This window comes from Rutidosis leptorrhynchoides, chromosome 8, assembly GCF_046630445.1.
Source record: "Rutidosis leptorrhynchoides isolate AG116_Rl617_1_P2 chromosome 8, CSIRO_AGI_Rlap_v1, whole genome shotgun sequence".
NCBI lineage: Eukaryota > Viridiplantae > Streptophyta > Magnoliopsida > Asterales > Asteraceae > Rutidosis > Rutidosis leptorrhynchoides.
In genome coordinates, this window is record NC_092340.1 from 57849365 (window position 1) to 57868743 (window position 19379).

Consider the following 19379-nt stretch of genomic DNA (forward strand, 5'->3'; position numbering starts at 1 on the left):
AATTCTGTCATTTATATTATCGTTATTTATCTTTACGCTTTATTTAAAATCGATAAACCGGTCATTAAACGGTAAAACCCCCCCCCCCCCTTTTATAATAATAATAATAATAATATTACTTATATATATATTGATACAAATATAGTTTAAAATAAATATAGCGTTAAACTCAGCTAGCTCCCTACGGAACGAACCGGGCTTACTAAAAACTACACTACTTTACGATTAGGTACACTCCCTATAGTGTTGTAGCAAGGTTTAGGTATATCCACTCTATAAATAAATAAATAACTTGTGTAAAATTGTATCATATTTAATAGTATTTCGCAATAAAAATATAACTATTTCGTATACTACCTCGCACACATCAAGTATTTTTGGCGCCGCTGCCGGGGAACTAGCGAAACGCTATATATAAAAAAAAGATTTTTATTAAAGTTTTAAGCTATTTTTGTAAAAATATATTTTTATAAGTTTTAAATATTTAAAAAAATATATAAAAACATAAAAAAAGAAAAAAATATATATCTATATTTTTAAGTGTTTAAAATAAAAAAGGTTCATATTTATAAAAGCTAATAAGTAATATATATTTTTTATATATATAAGTTTTATTATATTTTCTATAAATTAAAAAAAAAACTGAACCTACACGAATTTGAACCTGCCATCATTTGAATCTGCATCATCCGCACTCGCGGAGATTTTAGGCAGCAGAAATCCGCACTCGTGGAGCTGCTGTGACAGGCCAACCTAGTACGCATTTAATACCAAATTAGAGTTAAATAATTTTTTAATCTTTTAGGTTAAGATTTAATTATTATTATTAGTAATTAGGGTTAATATTTAATATTAATTAGTTTTAGTTTAATTAAATTTGTATTTTTAAGTATTAATTAGTTTTATTACTTATAAAATTAATACTTTTATAAAATAATAATATAAAAATAATATATTTATAAAAATTGTACTTTTATAACTTTAAGTTTTATTTTTATATTTCGTATCTTTTTAATCGTTTAATTCGTAATTTGTATTTTTATAGTTCGTAATTAGTTTTAAACTTAGTTTTTGCCGTAGTTATTTTATATTTCTAAATTTCTAGGTTTTACCGTAAAATCCCTTAAGTGCTCTTTCTTTAGATTAAGATTTAAGTGCTTTAGAATTTTACGACGTCTCTTATCGCTTTAATATTTTATAGATTTTAGTGCCCAATTAAGTAACTGTCGTTTTGGATATAGAATTCCTTTAAGTTTTAATTCCTTTAGACGCAACTTTTAATATTTAGTTTTTAGACTTTTAAGTTTCGACGCTTTATTTTCTTATTTTTATTTTTCGACCTTTTATTTTTCGACTTTTTTTTCGACGCACTCTTTTTCTTTCTTATTTCTCGACGCTCTAGTTTTTAGGACATAGACTTTTTATTTTCTTTAAATTTCGACGAAAAATTATTTTAAGCGGTTAAATTGATAGACATCCAAAATTTTCTGGTTCGTAGTAATAGTTGGATTTGTTAGTGGCGAGTTGTGGGCTTCCGATTTAAAGGGTCCTGGCTACCTGCTGCATCTATTGGTTATTCGAAACGTGGGTAAAATCAGAAAAGTCTATTAATTTGATAACTTATATAATTTTTATCTTTATAACTAATAGGATATTCAGTGAATGCACCGAGCAAAACGTTCACCACCTTTCATACGTTCACCTCCTGTAACTCGATCAAGACATCTAGCTAATATTGTCGCCGTTGATTTTTCTTTAGAATCGTCATCTAGTCAATCAAGTACTCCAATTCAAATTTCAGATAATCCATTTTTTGAACCCGGCCTCACAATTGTGAACCCGGAGGATATTCAAGGACAAATCAGAGATCCTGAACCACTAATCATTCCTCCTGAAACACAAATCATTCAACCAGAGATTGTCGAGGAAGAAACCATTAAATCAGATTCCTCGAGTGATTCAGATTCGACAAATTCAATCATGAAAAATCCGGAACCTCTAAGAATGGAAGACCGAATGAGAGCTAAACTCACTGGCCAAGGTCACGCAATTACTCAACCAGATATTAATGTGCCAGATTATGAAATCAAAGAACAAATCCTACACATGGTAACTAATCAATGCCAATATAGTGGTACGCCAAAAGAAGATCGAAACGAATATCTTCGAACCTTTAATAGGATCTGTACTCTATTCAAAATTAGAGAAGTTGAGAATGAACAGATCTACCTAATGTTGTTTCCCTGGACTTTAAAGGGAGAAGCCAAAGATTGGTTAGAATCGTTACCTGAAGGAGCGATTGACACATGGGATGTTTTAGTTGAAAATTTTCTTAAAAGATTCTTTCCGGCATCTAAAGTCGTAAGACTTCAAGGAGAAATTGTTACGTTCGCACAAAAGCCAAATGAAACATTATATGAGGCGTGGACAAGATTCGGAAAGTTGTTAAGAGGATGTCCACAGCAAGGTTTAGACACTTATCAAATAGTTCAAATATTCTACTAAGGTGTCGACGTTGCTACACTAAAAGACATCGACACAGCAGCTGGTGGTTCCATTATGAAGAAAACTGCAACTGAAGCTCACAAGATTATTGATAACACAGCTTCCCACTCGCATGAGTGGCACCAGGAATAAGATATTTTTCGTTCATCTAAAGCGGCTAGAGCCGATTCTAGCCATGACTTTGATTCCGTTTCCACTAAAATAGATGCTTTCGAAAGATGAATGGAAAAGATAAATAAAGATATTCACGCAATACGAATTAGTTGTGAGCAATGCAGTGGACCACACTTAACGAAAGATTGTCACATTGAGCAAACGATGGAACAACATGAGAATGTTTCCTACATGAACCAAAGGCCGAGAAATAATTATCAAAATAATTATCAACCGCCAAGGCCAAACTTCAATAGAAATCAAAACATTCTTTACAATCTAAATGGACCCAACAATAACTCGTATAACCAACAGAGTCTGAATAACCAACCAACTCAAAACAACACTTTCAATCAACAAAGACCTGGCTTATATAAACCACCCAACAAACCGAAGAGAAAAAGCCAAATTTGGAAGAAATGATGGCAAAGTTAATGGAATCTCAAACACAATTTATTACATCTCAAACCCAAACAAATGAGAGTTTGATCAGTCATTTAGAACTCAACAAGCTTCCATTCTGAATCTAGAAAAACAAGTAGGTACTCTTGCTAGCATGATGAGTGAGAGGGAACAAGGAAAGCTACCGAGTAATACTGAACTAAATCCTCAAAATGAGAATGTTAATACGGTGTCAACAAATTCTGAAAAACCATCATCAGAAGATGGGAAGGTTTTCGATGTGAGTAACAATGAAGAAGTTACAACAGCACCACCACCACCCGAGTATGTAAAGCCAGTGGTGGCACCATACAGACCACCCATCCCATTTCCAAGAAAAGGAGTTGAGTATGAGCAAGTGATAGGTAATAAAGTTTGTGATACCTCTGGAAAGAAGAAGAAGAATAAGAAAGCGTAAGAAACAAAAACCGTAAAAGTAAACCCGGTGAAGACAGTTCCACTAAAACCTCCACCCAGGTTGGGGGATCCGGGTGAATTTATTGTTCCTTGTCTACTTAGTGATTGTGTCAGGTATGATGCACTAGCAGATTTAGGTGCAAGTGTAAGTGTTATGCCTCTTTCATTATATAAGAGATTAGGAGTAGGTGAGCTAAGTCTAACGAAAATGAGTGTTCGACTCCTTGATCAAACCATTAAGCACCCAGTTGGAATTACTGACAACCTACCCGTTCAAGTGGGTAATTTAACATTTCTAGTCGAATTTATTGTCATTGACATAGAAGAGGACTCAAACATTCCTCTAATTTTAGGTCAACCATTCTTAGTGTCCACCGGGGCGTTATTTGATGTAAGAGAAGGTAGAATGACACTTAGTAATGGTGAAAAAAATCAATCACCTTTGTGATTCGAAAGTCTAAATCTCCCCAACCAAATCCGTTGAACCAATAAAAATGATCGATGAGAAGCATATTGTTTTACCAACTCTAAAGGTAGTGCTTAGCAATAATAAAATGCCTAAGTGTGGGGAAGCTGAAGTAACACCTAATGATGACCTGATAACAAAGAACCCCGTTGTTGATACGAAATTAAATGATCTCATTATTAACAGTTCAATGAAGAAACATATTAAACGGATTCGCGATGCTAGAACTGTGACGACTCGAAAATTTTTGACCAAATTTAAACTTGATCTTTATATGCTTCCAACATGATAAGCAAAGTCTGTAATGTTAAATCTCAAATATTTTGAAGTGTTTTTACCCTTTGACTGTTTCCGACGATTCACGAACTATTATTTATAAATAAATACATATATGTATATAAATGTAAGAATATATATAATAATTGGAAATAATAAAATAATTAGAATTTAAAATGTAAAATAATAACAAAGTTACTATTAAAATGAATATTTATATATAAATATAATTTCTATACATAACTAATATTGTATGTAATATATATAAAATATATAAATATAAAATATGCAGGATATATTATTAATATATTAAATTTAATTACAAATTATAATATAGTTCTTATATTAATGAATATTACTTTCATTATTAATATTAATACCAGTATTATTAACATTATTAAAATAAGAATATGAGATTTGATAAGCATAATTTGTTGTATCAACATTATTAGTATTACTCTCATTAGTACTAATATTAATATCAGTATTATTATTTGTATTATTAAGGTATATATTAGATAGATATGAAAAATGAAACATGTAACTTGTGATTATTAGTAATATTATTAGGTACTATCATTAAAAAACATAATTTTCATTATTATCATTAATAATATTGAAATGTCCCGTTCATATTGATTATAAACGTCTCATATTAATTGATTTTGTTGCGAGGTTTTGACCTCTATATGAGACGTTTTTCAAAGACTGCATTCATTTTTAAAACAACCATAACCTTTATTTTATCAATAAAGGTTTTAAAAGCATTACCTAGATTATCAAATAATGATAATCTAAAATATACTGTTTACACACGACCATTACATAATGGTTTACAATAGAAATATATTACATCGACATATGTTTCTTGAATGCAGTTTTTACATAATATCATACAAACATGGACTCCAAATCTTCTCCTTATTTTAGTATGCAACAGCGGAAGCTCTTAATATTCACCTGAGAATAAACATGCTTTAAACGTCAACAAAAATGTTGGTGAGTTATAGGTTTAACCTATATATATCAAATCATAACAATAGACCACAAGATTTCATATTTCAATATACATCCCATACATAGAGATAAAAATCATTCATATGGTGAACACCTGGTAACCGACATTAACAAGATGCATATATAAGAATATCCCCATCATTCCGGGACACCCTTCGGATATGATATAAATTTCAAAGTACTAAAGCATCCGGTACTTTGGATGGGGTTTGTTAGGCCCAATAGATCTATCTTTAGGATTCGCGTCAATTAAGGTGTCTGTTCCCTAATTCTTAGATTACCAGACTTAATAAAAAGGGGCATATTCGATTTCGATAATTCAACCATAGAATGTAGTTTCACGTACTTGTGTCTATTTTGTAAATCATTTATAAAACCTGCATGTATTCTCATCCCAAAAATAATAGATTTTAAAAGTGGGACTATAACTCACTTACACAGATTTTTACTTCGTCGGGAAGTAAGACTTGGCCACTGGTCGATTCACGAACCTATAAAAAATATGTACATATATATCAAAGTATATTCAAAATATATTTACAACACTTTTAATACATTTTGATGTTTTAAGTTTATTAAGTCAGCTATCCTCGTTAGTAACCTACAACTAGTTATCCAACGTTAGATGTACAGAAAAAAAATTGATATATATTATCTTGAATCAATCCAGACCCAGTGTATACACGTCTCAGGCTAGATCACAACTCAAAGTATATATATTTTTAGAATCAACCTCAACCCTGTATAGCTAACTCCCACATTACTGCATATAGAGTGTCTATGGTTGTTCCAAATAATATATACACATGGGTCGATATGATATGTCAAAACATTTGCATACGTGTCTATGGTATCCCAAGATTACATAATATATTAGAATACATGTATAATACAATATAAGTTAGCAAGGATATGATTAATATAGATTTGTTACCAATTTTCACGTTGCTACAACAAGAAAAATTATCCAATCTTGTTTTACCCATAACTTCTTCATTTTAAATCCGTTTTGAGTGAATCAAATTGCTATGGTTTCATATTGAACTTTATTTTATGAATCTAAATAGAAAAAGTATAGGTTTATAGTCGGAAATATAAGTTACAAGTCGTTTTTGTAAAGGTAGTTATTTCAGTCGAAAGAACGACGTCTAGATGACCATTTTAGAAAACATACTTCCACTTTGAGTTTAACCATGATTTTTGGATATAGTTTCATGTTCATAAGAAAAATCATTTTCCCAGAAGAACAACTTTTAAATCAAAGTTTATCATAGTTTTTAATTAACTAACCCAAAACAGCCAGCGGTGTTACTACGACGGCGTAAATCCGGTTTTACGGTGTTTTTCGTGTTTCCAGGTTTTAAATCATTAAGTTAGCATATCATATAGATATAGAACATGTGTTTAGTTGATTTTAAAAGTCAAGTTAGAAGGATTAACTTTTGTTTGTGAACAAGTTTAGAATTAACTAAACTATGTTCTAGTGATTACAAGTTTAAACCTTCGAATAAGATAGCTTTATATGTATGAATCGAATGATGTTATGAACATCATTACTACCTCAAGTTTTCTGGATAAATCTACTGGAAATGAGAAAAATGGATCTAGCTTCAAAGGATCCTTGGATGGCTTGAAAGTTCTTGAAGCAGAATCATGACACGAAAACAGTTCAAGTAAGATTTTCACTCGAAATAAGATTGTTATAGTTATAGAAATTGAATCAAAGTTTGAATATGAGTATTACCTTGTATTAGAAAGATATCTTACTGTAAATAAGAAAGATTTCTTGAGGTTGGATGATCACTCTACAAGATTGGAAGTATTCTTGATTTTATGAAACTAGAACTTGTAGAATTTATGAAGAACACTTAGAACTTGAAGATAGAACTTGAGAGAGATCAATTAGATGAAGAAAATTGAAGAATGAAAGTGTTTGTAGGTGTTTTTGGTCGTTGGTGTATGGATTAGATATAAAGGATATGTAATTTTTTTTTCATGTAAATAAGTCATGAATGATTACTCATATTTTTATAATTTTATGAGATATTTCATGCTAGTTGCCAAATGATGGTTCCCACATATGTTAGGTGACTCACATGGGCTGCTAAGAGCTGATCATTGGAGTGTATATACCAATAGTACATACATCTAAAAGGTGTGTATTGTACGAGTACGAATACGGGTGCATACGAGTAGAATTGTTGATGAAACTGAACGAGGATGTAATTGTAAGCATTTTTGTTAAGTAGAAGTATTTTGATAAGTGTCTTGAAGTCTTTCAAAAGTGTATGAATACATATTAAAACACTACATGTATATACATTTTAACTGAGTCGTTAAGTCATCGTTAGTCGTTACATGTAAGTGTTGTTTTGAAACCTTTAGGTTAACGATCTTGTTAAATGTTGTTAACCCAATGTTTATAATATCAAATGAGACTTTAAATTATTATATTATCATGATATTATGATGTACGAATATCTATTAATATGATATATATATATATATATATATATATATATATATATATATATATATATATATATATATATATACATTAAATGTCGTTACAACGATAATCGTTACATATATGTCTCATTTCAAAATCATTAAGTTAGTAGTCTTGTTTTTACATATGTAGTTCATTATTAATATACTAAATGATATGTTTACTTATCATAATATCATGTTAACTATATATATAACCATATATATGTCATCATATAGTTTTTACAAGTTTAACGTTCGTGAATCACCGGTCAACTTGGGTGGTCAATTGTCTATATGAAACCTATTTCAATTAATCAAGTCTTAACAAGTTTGATTGCTTAATATATTGGAAACACTTAATCATGTAAATAACAATTTCATTTAATATATATATAAACACAGAAAAGTTCGGGTCACTACAGTACCTACCAGTTAAATAAATTTCGTCCCGAAATTTTAAGCAGTTGGAGGTATTGACGTATCTTCTGGAAATAAATGCGGGTATTTCTTCTTCATCTGATCTTCTTATTCCCACGTGAACTCGGGTCCTCTACGAGCATTCCATCGAACCTTAACAATTGGTATCTTGCTTTGCTTAAGTCTTTTAACCTCACGATCCATTATTTCGACGGGTTCTTCGATGAATTGAAGTTTTTCGTTGATTTGGATTTCATCTAACGGAATAGTGAGATCTTCTTTAGCAAAATATTTCTTCAAATTCGAGACGTGGAAAGTGTTATGTACAGCAGCGAGTTGTTGAGGTAACTCAACTCGGTAAGCTACTGGTCCGACACGATCAATAATCTTGAATGGTCCGATATACCTTGGATTTAATTTCCCTCATTTACCAAATCGAACAACACCTTTCCAAGGTGCAACTTTAAGCATGACCATCTCTCCAATTTCAAATTCTATATCTTTTCTTTAAATGTCAGCGTAGCTCTTTTGTCGACTTTGGGCGGTTTTCAACCGTTGTTGAATTTGGATGATCTTCTCAGTAGTTTCTTGTATTATCTCCGGACCCGTAATCTGTCTATCCCCCACTTCACTCCAACAAATCGGAGACCTGTACTTTCTACCATAAAGTGCTTCAAACGGCGCCATCTCAATGCTTGAATGGTAGCTGTTGTTGTAGGAAAATTCTGCTAACGGTAGATGTCGATCCCAACTGTTTCTGAAATCAATAACACATGCTCGTAGCATGTCTTCAAGCGTTTGTATCGTCCTTTCGCTCTGCCCATCAGTTTGTGGATGATAGGCAGTACTCATGTCTAGACGAGTTCCTAATGCTTGCTGTAATGTCTGCCAGAATCTTGAAATAAATCTGCCATCCCTATCAAAGATAATAGAGATTGGTATTCCAAGTCTGGAGACGACTTCCTTCAAATACAGTCGTGCTAACTTCTCCATCTTGTCATCTTCTCTTATTGGCAGGAAGTGTGCTGATTTGGTGAGACGATCAACTATTACCCAAATAGTATCAAAACCACTTGCAGTCCTTGGCAATTTAGTGATGAAATCCATGGTAATGTTTTCCCATTTCCATTCCGGGATTTCGGGTTGTTGAAGTAGACCTGATGGTTTCTGATGCTCAGCTTTGACCTTAGAACACGTCAAACATTCTCCTACGTATTTAGCAACATCGGCTTTCATACCCGGCCACCAAAAATGTTTCTTGAGATCCTTGTACATCTTCCCCGTTCCAGGATGTATTGAGTATCTGGTTTTATGAGCTTCTCTAAGTACCATTTCTCTCATATCTCCAAATTTTGGTACCCAAATCCTTTCAGACCTATACCGGGTTTCGTCTTCCCGGATATTAAGATGCTTCTCTGATCCTTTGGGTATTTCATCCTTTAAATTTCTCTCTTTTAAAACTCCTTGTTGCTCCTCCTTTATTTGAGTAGTAAGGTTATTGTGAATCATTATATTCATAGATTTTACTGGAATAGGTTCTCTGTCCCTATTTGCTCAAGGCGTCGGCTACCACATTTGCCTTCCCCGGGTGGTAACGAATCTCAAAGTCGTAATCATTCAACAATTCAATCCACCTACGCTGCCTTATATTCAGTTGTTTCTGATTAAATATGTGTTGAAGACTTTTGTGGTCGGTATATATAATACTTTTCACCCCATATAAGTAGTGCCTCCAAGTCTTTAATGCAAAAACAACCGTGCCTAATTCCAAATCATGCGTCGTATAATTTTGTTCGTGAATCTTCAATTGTCTAGACGCATAAGCAATCACCTTCGTTCGTTGCATTAATACACAACTGAGACCTTGCTTCGATGCGTCACAATAAATCACAAAATCATCATTCCCTTCAGGCAATGACAATATAGGTGCCGTAGTTAGCTTTTTCTTCAATAACTGTAACGCTTTCTCTTGTTCATCCTTCCATTCAAATTTCTTCCCTTTATGCATTAATGCAGTCAAGGGTTTTGCTATTCTGGAAAAGTCTTGGATGAACCTTCTGTAGTAACCAGCTAGTCCTAAAAACTGGCGTATGTGTTTCGGAGTTTTTGGGGTTTCCCACTTTTCAACAGTTTCTATCTTTGCCGGATCCACCTTAATACCTTCTTTGTTCACTATGTGACCGAGGAATTGAACTTCTTCCAACCAAAATGCACACTTTGAAAACTTAGCGTACAATTCTTCCTTCCTCAATACTTCTAACACCTTTCTCAAATGTTCATTGTGTTCTTGGTCATTCTTTGAGTAAATAAGTATGTCATCAATGAAAACAATGACAAACTTGTCAAGGTATGGTCCACACACTCGGTTCATAAGGTCCATGAACACAGCTGGTGCATTAGTTAAACCAAACGGCATGACCATAAACTCGTAATGACCGTAACGTGTTCTGAAAGCAGTCTTTAGAATATCATCTTCTTTCACCAGCATTTGATGATACCCGGAACGTAAGTCAATCTTTGAATAAACAGACGAGCCTTGTAGTTGATCAAATAAGTCGTCGATTCTCGGTAGTGGGTAGCGGTTCTTGATGGTAAGTTTGTTCAACTCTCGGTAGTCGATACACAACCTGAATGTTCCATCTTTCATCTTGACAAACAAAACAGGAGCTCCCCACGGTGATGTGCTTGGTCGAATGAAACCATGCTCTAAAAGTTCTTGTAATTGGCTTTGCAGTTCTTTCATCTCGCTGGGTGAAAGTCTGTAAGGAGCACGAGCTATTGGTGCAGCTCCTGGTACAAGATCTATTTGAAATTCAACGGATCGATGTGGGGGTAATCCCGGTAATTCTTTCGGAAATACATCGGGGAATTCTTTTGCGACGGGAACATCATTGATGCTCTTTTCTTCAGTTTGTACTTTCTCGACGTGTGCTAGAACAGTATAGCAATCTTTTCTTATTAGTTTTTGTGCCTTCAAATTACTAATAAGATGTAGCTTCGTGTTGTCCTTTTCTCCGTACACCATTAAGGGTTTTCCTTTTTCTCGTATAATGCGAATTGCATTTTTGTAACAAACGATCTCTGCTTTCACTTCTTTCAACCAGTCCATACCGATTATCATATCAAACTCCCTAACTCTACTGGTATCAAGTCAATCTTAAATGTTTCGCTAACCAGTTTAATTTCTCAATTCCGACATATATTATCTGCTGAAATTAATTTACCATTTGCTAATTCGAGTAAAAATTTACTATCCAAAGGCGTCAATGGACAACTTAATTTAGCACAAAAATCTCTACTCATATAGCTTCTATCCGCACCCGAATCAAATAAAACGTAAGCAGATTTATTGTCAATAAGAAATGTACCCGTAACAAGCTCCGGGTCTTCCTGTGCCTCTGCCGCATTTATATTGAAAACTCTTCCACGGCCTTGTCCATTTGTGTTCTCCTGGTTCGGGCAATTTCTAATAATGTGGCCCGGTTTTCCACATTTATAACAAACTACATTGGCATAACTTGCTCCGACACTACTTGCTCCGCCATTACTCGTTCCGACACCATTTGTTCCTTTCGTTCTGTTAACCCCTGGTCCATAGACCTCACACTTCGCCGTGCTATTACCATTTCTTTTACACTTGTTGCAAAATTTGGTGCAGAACCCCGAGTGATACTTTTCACACCTTTGGCATAACTGCTTCTGATTGTTGTTGTTGTTGCGGTTATTATTGTTTTTGGGATGATTGTTGTAGTTGATGTTGTTGTTGTTGTTATTGTTGTTGTTGTTGTTGTTGTTGTTGTTGTTGTTGGGCCGTTTGTTGTAGTTGCGATTGATGTTGCGATTGTTGGGATAGTTGTTGTGATTATTGTCGTAATTGCTGTTGTTGTTGCATTGGTGATTCTTATCACCGTTTTCCTCCCACTTTCTTTTGACTTGCTTCACATTGGCCTCTTCAGCAGTCTGTTCTTTAATTCTTTCTTCTATCTGGTTCACTAGTTTGTGAGCCATTCTACATGCCTATTGTATGGAGGCGGGCTCGTGTGAACTTATATCTTCTTGGATTCTTTTCGGTAATCCTTTCACAAACGCGTTGATCTTCTCTTCCTCATCTTCGAACGCTCCCGGACACAATAGGCATAATTCTGTGAATCGTCTTTCGTACGTGGTAATATCAAATCCTTCGGTTCGTAACCCTCTAAGTTCTGTCTTGAGCTTATTGACCTCGGTTCTGGGACGGTACTTCTCATTCATCAAGTGCTTAAATGCTGACCACGGTAGTGCGTAAGCATCATCTTGTCCCACTTGCTCTAGATAGGTATTCCACCATGTTAACGCAGAACCTGTGAAGGTATGCATAGTGTACTTTACTTTATCCTCTTCAGTACACTTACTTATGGCAAACACCGATTCGACCTTCTCGGTCCACAGTTTCAATCCGATCGGTCCTTCGATTCCATCAAATTCCAAAGGTTTGCAGGCAGTGAATTCTTTGTAGGTGCATCCTACACGATTTCCTGTACTGCTAGATCCAAGGTTATTGTTGGTATGTAACGCAGCCTGTACTGCGGCTATGTTTGAAGCAAGAAAGGCACGAAATTCCTCTTCGCTCATATTCAAGGTGTGTCGAGTAGTCGGTGCCATTTCCTTCAAAATAGTCAAATGAAACGAGTTAATCATATAGAATATCAAGAGTAGTCAATAGTATTTCGTAGCGCAATATGAACTTATTTATAAAAGCTCTTTCTTCATATTAGCGTTTTATACTCTTTAATTCGGGTAGTACCTACCCGTTAAGTTCATACTTAGTAGCTAACATACCATTTCAACTACTACAATTCTATATGAAAAACTAATCACAAAAAAAAAAAAAAAAAAAAAAAATCATATTCAAACCTTTATACAATAACTTGCAAACTTACAATACCGCTTTTTTTTACATATAGCATGAAATATAGCACATAAAACTTTGATACAAAGTAGTTGCGAAGATAATTCTAGTTAATAAATAAGGCGTTCAGCAAAGACAATAAAGACACGTAATTCATACGTCCAGAAACAAGTCATGCATTCTGGTTTTACTAATACCACTTCCCATCCTTGGTTTTGTGGAACATAACCATTGTGACCGATAGTAAGACAATGTGTTGTAACGTCATCAAAAGTATGAAGGTTACGTAATGACCAACAGTCTCATAATAACCTAAATACCTCATTTCTTACCCCAATTACCGACTCCGTCACTTGTGGGAACGTTTTATTTAATAGTTGTAGCCCGATGTTCTTGTTCTCACTTTGGTGAGAAGCGAACATTACTAACCCGTAAGCATAACATGCTTCTTTATGTTGCATGTTAGCCACTTTTTCTAAATCACGAAGTCCTATATTCGGATATATTGAGTCAAAATAATTTCTTAACCCGTTGCGTAAAATAGCATTTGGGTTCCCCGCAATATATGCGTCAAAGTAAACACATCGTAACTTATAGATTTCCCAATGTGATATCCCCCATCTTTCGAACGAAAGCCTTTTATAAATCAAGGCATTCTTGGAATGTTCTTCGAATGTCTTACAAACTGATCTCGCCTTAAATAGCTGTGCCGAGAAATTCTGACCGACTCTAGACAAGATTTCATCAATCATGTCTCCGGGTAGGTCTCTTAAAATATTGGGTTGTCTATCCATTTTGTGTTTTTATACTGTAAAATAGACAAGAGTTAGATTCATAAAAAAAAATACTTATTAATACAAGCAATTTTTACATATATCATAAAGCATAAGCACACTATATTACATATATTACACCACACGAATACAACTATCTTATTCCGACTTGCTTGTTTCTTCTTCTTCAGTTTTGGTTCGTTTTGCCAAGTTTCTAGGGATGTATGATGTTCCCCTAATACGAGCCGTCGTTTTCCACATTGGTTTAGAAAAACCTGGTGGTTTAGAGGTTCCCGGGTTATTGTCACAACTTAAGAAATACGGGTGTTGACGATACATATAAAGTTCATCGGGTTTGAAATCAAATTTCTCTATTTTTATGCCCTTTCCCTTATTTTTCTCTTTTGCCTTATTAAATTGTGTTGGGGTAATTTCTATAAAATCATCGAAATCCTTGTCGGGATCCGATTCATCGGAGAATTGGTAATCCTACCAATACTTTGCTTCCTTGGCGGAAACACCATTGACCATAATTAACTTTGGTCGGTTGGTTGAGGATTTTCTTCTACTTAACCGTTTTATTATTTCCCCCACTGGTTCTATTTCTTCTTCCGGTTTCGATTCTTTTTCCGGTTCCGATTCTTCTTCCGGTTCCGACTCTTCTTCCGGTTCCTCTTCGGGAACTTGTGAATCAGTCCTCGAATCATTCCAATTTACATTTGACTCTTCATTATTATTAGGTGAGTCAATGGGACTTTTTCTAGAGGTAGACATCTATCACATAATATCAAACGCGTTAAGAGATTAATATATCACATAATATTCACATGTTAAAAATATATAGTTTCCAACAAAATTTGTTAAGCAATCATTTTTCAAGTAAACACGGTCGAAGTCCAGACTCACTAATGCATCCTAACAAACTCGATAAGACACACTAATGCAAAACTCTGGTTCTCTAAGACCAACGCTCGGATACCAACTGAAATATCTCGTTCATATTGATTATAAACGTTCCATATTAATTGATTTCGTTGCGAGGTTTTGACCTCTATATGAGATGTTTTTCAAAGACTGTATTCATTTTTAAAACAACCATAACCTTTATTTTATCAATAAAGGATTCAAAAGCATTACGTAGATTATCAAATAATGATAATCTAAAATATACTGTTTACACACGACCATTACATAATGGTTTACAATAGAAATATATTACATCGACATATGTTTCCTGAATGCAGTTTTTACATAATATCATACAAACATGGACTCCAAATCTTGTCCTTATTTTAGTATGCAACAGCGGAAGCTCTTAATATTCACCTGAGAATAAACATGCTTTAAACGTCAACAAAAATGTTGGTGAGTTATAGGTTTAACCTATATATATCAAATCGTAACAATAGACCACAAGATTTCATATTTCAATATACATCCCATACATAGAGATAAAAATCATTCATATGGTGAACACCTGGTAACCGACATTAACAAGATGCATATATAAGAATATCCCCATCATTTCGGGACACCCTTCGGATATGATATAAATTTCGAAGTACTAAAGCATCCAGTACTTTGGATGGGGTTTGTTAGGCCCAATAGATCTATCTTTAGGATTCGCGTCAATTAGGGTGTCTGTTCCCTAATTCTTAGATTACCAGACTTAATAAAAAGGGGCATATTCGATTTCAATAATTCAACCATAGAATGTAGTTTCACGTACTTGTGTCTATTTTGTAAATCATTTATAAAACCTGCATGTATTCTCATCCCAAAAATATTAGATTTTAAAAGTGGGACTATAACTCACTTTCACAGATTTTTACTTCGTCGGGAAGTAAGACTTGGCCACTGGTCGATTCACGAACCTATAACAAATATGTACATATATATCAAAGTATATTCAAAATATATTTACAACACTTTTAATACATTTTGATGTTTTAAGTTTATTAAGTCAGATGTCCTCGTTAGTAACCTACAACTAGTTGTCCAACGTTAGATGTACAGAAAAAAATTGATATATATTATCTTGAATCAATCCACGACCTAGTGTATACACGTCTCAGGCTAGATCACAACTCAAAGTATATATATTTTTGGAATCAACCTCAACCCTGTATAGCTAACTCCCACATTACTGCATATAGAGTGTCTATGGTTGTTCCAAATAATAAATACACATGGGTCGATTTGATATGTCAAAACATTTGCATACGTGTCTATGGTATCCCAAGAATACATAATATATTAGAATACATGTATAATACAATATAAGTTAGCTAGGATATGATTAATATAGATTTGTTACCAATTTTCACGTTGCTACAACAAGAAAAATTATCCAATCTTGTTTTACCCATAACTTCTTCATTTTAAATCCGTTTTGAGTGAATCAAATTGCTATGGTTTCACATTGAATTCTATTTTATGAATCTAAACATAAAAAGTATAGGTTTATAGTTGGAAATATAAGTTACAAGTCGTTTTTGTAAAGGTAGTCATTTCAGTCGAAAGAACGACGTCTAGATGACCATATGTAGTTCATTATTAATATACTTAATGATATGTTTACTTATCATAATATCATGTTAACTATATATATAACCATATATATGTCATCATATAGTATTTACAAGTTTTAACGTTCGTGAATCACCGGTCAACTTGGGTGGTCAATTGTCTATATAAAACCTATTTCAATTAATCAAGTCTTAACAAGTTTGATTGCTTAATATATTGGAAACACTTAATCATGTAAATAACAATTTCATTTAATATATATATAAACATTGAAAAGTTCGGGTCACTACAAATATGATCATTACCATTTTTGTATTTATTATTATAATTACCATTATTTATTATCATTAATACTAGTATTAGTGATATTATTATCATTATTATTATTTCTATTATTATTATTATTAGTATTATTTTGATTAGTAATATTATTATTATTATTATTTTCTATTTTCATTATTTTATTTAATACTTTATTATTTGATATTAATATTATTAATATTATGATTAATTCTTTTATTATTATTAGTATATTTACTAATATTTATAATTATTAGTTAACAATTCAGATAGAAACAAACTGATTTGGAAATCAAAAACAGAAAACTAGTACGAATCAGTTGCAACTCGCTATCTGATTTCTCTTTATTTTTATTTTATTTATTTTTCTGTCCTATCCATCTAAATCTAATATTTTCATGTCTCCAATTTGTTATACGTCCACCTCAATTCAATTATGATTGGATTTAACTACTATATCGTACAATCAATCCCATTATATATATATCATTCACTGTAGGTCAAATTTTAATCAGAAAAATTAGAAAATTAAGATGTCGACCCCTGTTCTTGAACTCAATAATCAAAAATTCGATTTTGTAAAGTTCTTCAAAAAGTGTTAATGCACAGTTGTTAGAATTGATTCATTCAAACTTTCTGCAAAGTTTGAAACTCCAATTTCTCGTATCAAATTCGAATTTTGAAGTTAAAATTTTATTTTAAAAAGTCAAACGAGTGGTCTTTGATTAAATTTGAGATACATGTTTCAATTAAAGTTAAATTGGTGATTTAGAAAGATTTTTGGAGTAATTTGAAACTTAATTTGTGTTGTAAGTTTTGTTTAAAACGTCCAAGATTTTGAGTTTGATGTTTGAATTTTTTTTTTTAAAAACCACGAACAGCAACAGCCTTATTTTTATTTAATTTTTTTGTTTTTGTTTTCGTCTATTGAACAAAAGAATACAATTCAAGTTGTTATATTTACAAACTCAAAGTTTTACATATAATTCATTTTTTACAATTTGTATTGGTATTCATTGGTCTGTGAGGAATGAAACGAAGAAGAAGAAGAAAGAAAGAGAATAGAAAACTGCGCCAAATATAATTGAGTCGTGTGTTAATCAGAAAAATAGAATAGCGTGAATGGTTTGGGTGTTGGGGCAGTTAACGAGAAGTCACGGGTTCGAGCCCGGTTCGGGGCATTCTTTTTTTTTTAAAAAAAACTTTGGAGGTAGTTTTCATTTTTTTATTGTTATTATTATTATTATTATTTGTATCATTATTGTTATTATTGTTATTGTTATGTTATTATTATTATTGTTATTATTAGTACTATAGTTATTATTACCTTATGTATAAGTATTATGAATTTTATCATTTTTATTATTACTAATACATGTATTATTATTATTATTATTATTATTATTATTATTATTATTATTATTATTATTATTATTATTATGATTATGACTATTATTATTAATAACCTAAGTATAATCATAAATAATATAATTATTATTAACATCCTTATAAGTATTGTTATTATTAGAATTTTTATCAATTAGATCAATTACTATTATTATTACGACTATAGTTACAAATAAGATTATCGTTAATATTAAGTATTAAAAGTTTATGAACTAAAGTCATATGATATTGAATAAGTAAGTATGTATATAACTATAAAGTTTATATTGATTGGGATATGAATAACATAACTATGGTCATGAAAATTTATAAGCAGAGTATTTATATATATGTACGTACTTTCATGACCCGTCCTAATCCATCTGGATAAAATCCATATCAATTATAAACGATTCACAATAGTTGGTTACATCGTGAGGTACTTGACCTCTATATGATACATTTTACAAAGATGGCATTCGTTTTTAAAAGACAAACTTTCATTACATCGACAGTTGACAGACATGCATACCATTTCATAATATATCCAAATATAATTGACTTAATAATAATCTTGATGAACATACGTCCCATGCATAGAGACAAAAATATCATTCATATGGATTGAACACCTGGTAACCGATATTCACAATATGCATATAAGAATATCCCCATCATTCCGGGATCCTCCTTCGGACATGATATAAATTTCGAAGTACTAAAGCATCCGGTACTTTGGATGGGGCTTGTTGGGCCCGATAGATCTATCTTTAGGATTCGCGTCAATTAGGGTGTCTGTTCCCTAATTCTTAGATTACCAGACTAAAAAGGGGCATATTCGGTTTAATAATCCAGCCATAGAATATAGTTTTAAGTACTTGTGTCTATCTCGTCAAACATTTATAAAAGCAGCGCATGTATTCTCAATCCCAAAAATATATATTGCAAAAGCATTTAAAAAGGGAGCAAATGAAACTCACCTAATGTATTTTGTAGTAAAAAATACATAGAACGACATTGAACAAGTATTGGATTGGCCTCGGATTCACGAACCTATATCATTTGTGTATTCATTAATATATATACTTGTAATCGAACAATTTCATATCTTTTATCCTTATATTTTATATATTTTGTTTATATATATATATTTGAAAATAATTAATATTTATATAGTTATATTAATATGTCTATATCTGAAAAATACCTAATTTTGTTGTATATAAGTTTTTATAAGGTTAATATGCTTTATATATAATTATATGGGTTATTAATATAATTGTAGTATATGTATTAAGTATGTTTTATATTCAAAATATTT

At 32.2% G+C, this 19379-nt stretch overlaps 1 non-coding gene across 1 annotated transcript; it reads right to left on the reverse strand.

Annotated features, from left to right (window-relative positions):
• Nucleotides 1-2364: 2364 nt before the first annotated feature.
• On the reverse strand, nt 2365-2471 carry LOC139865111 (small nucleolar RNA R71). The gene has a single exon (XR_011764637.1). It is a non-coding gene; the product is annotated as a small nucleolar RNA R71 (small nucleolar RNA).
• Nucleotides 2472-19379: the final 16908 nt, after the last annotated feature.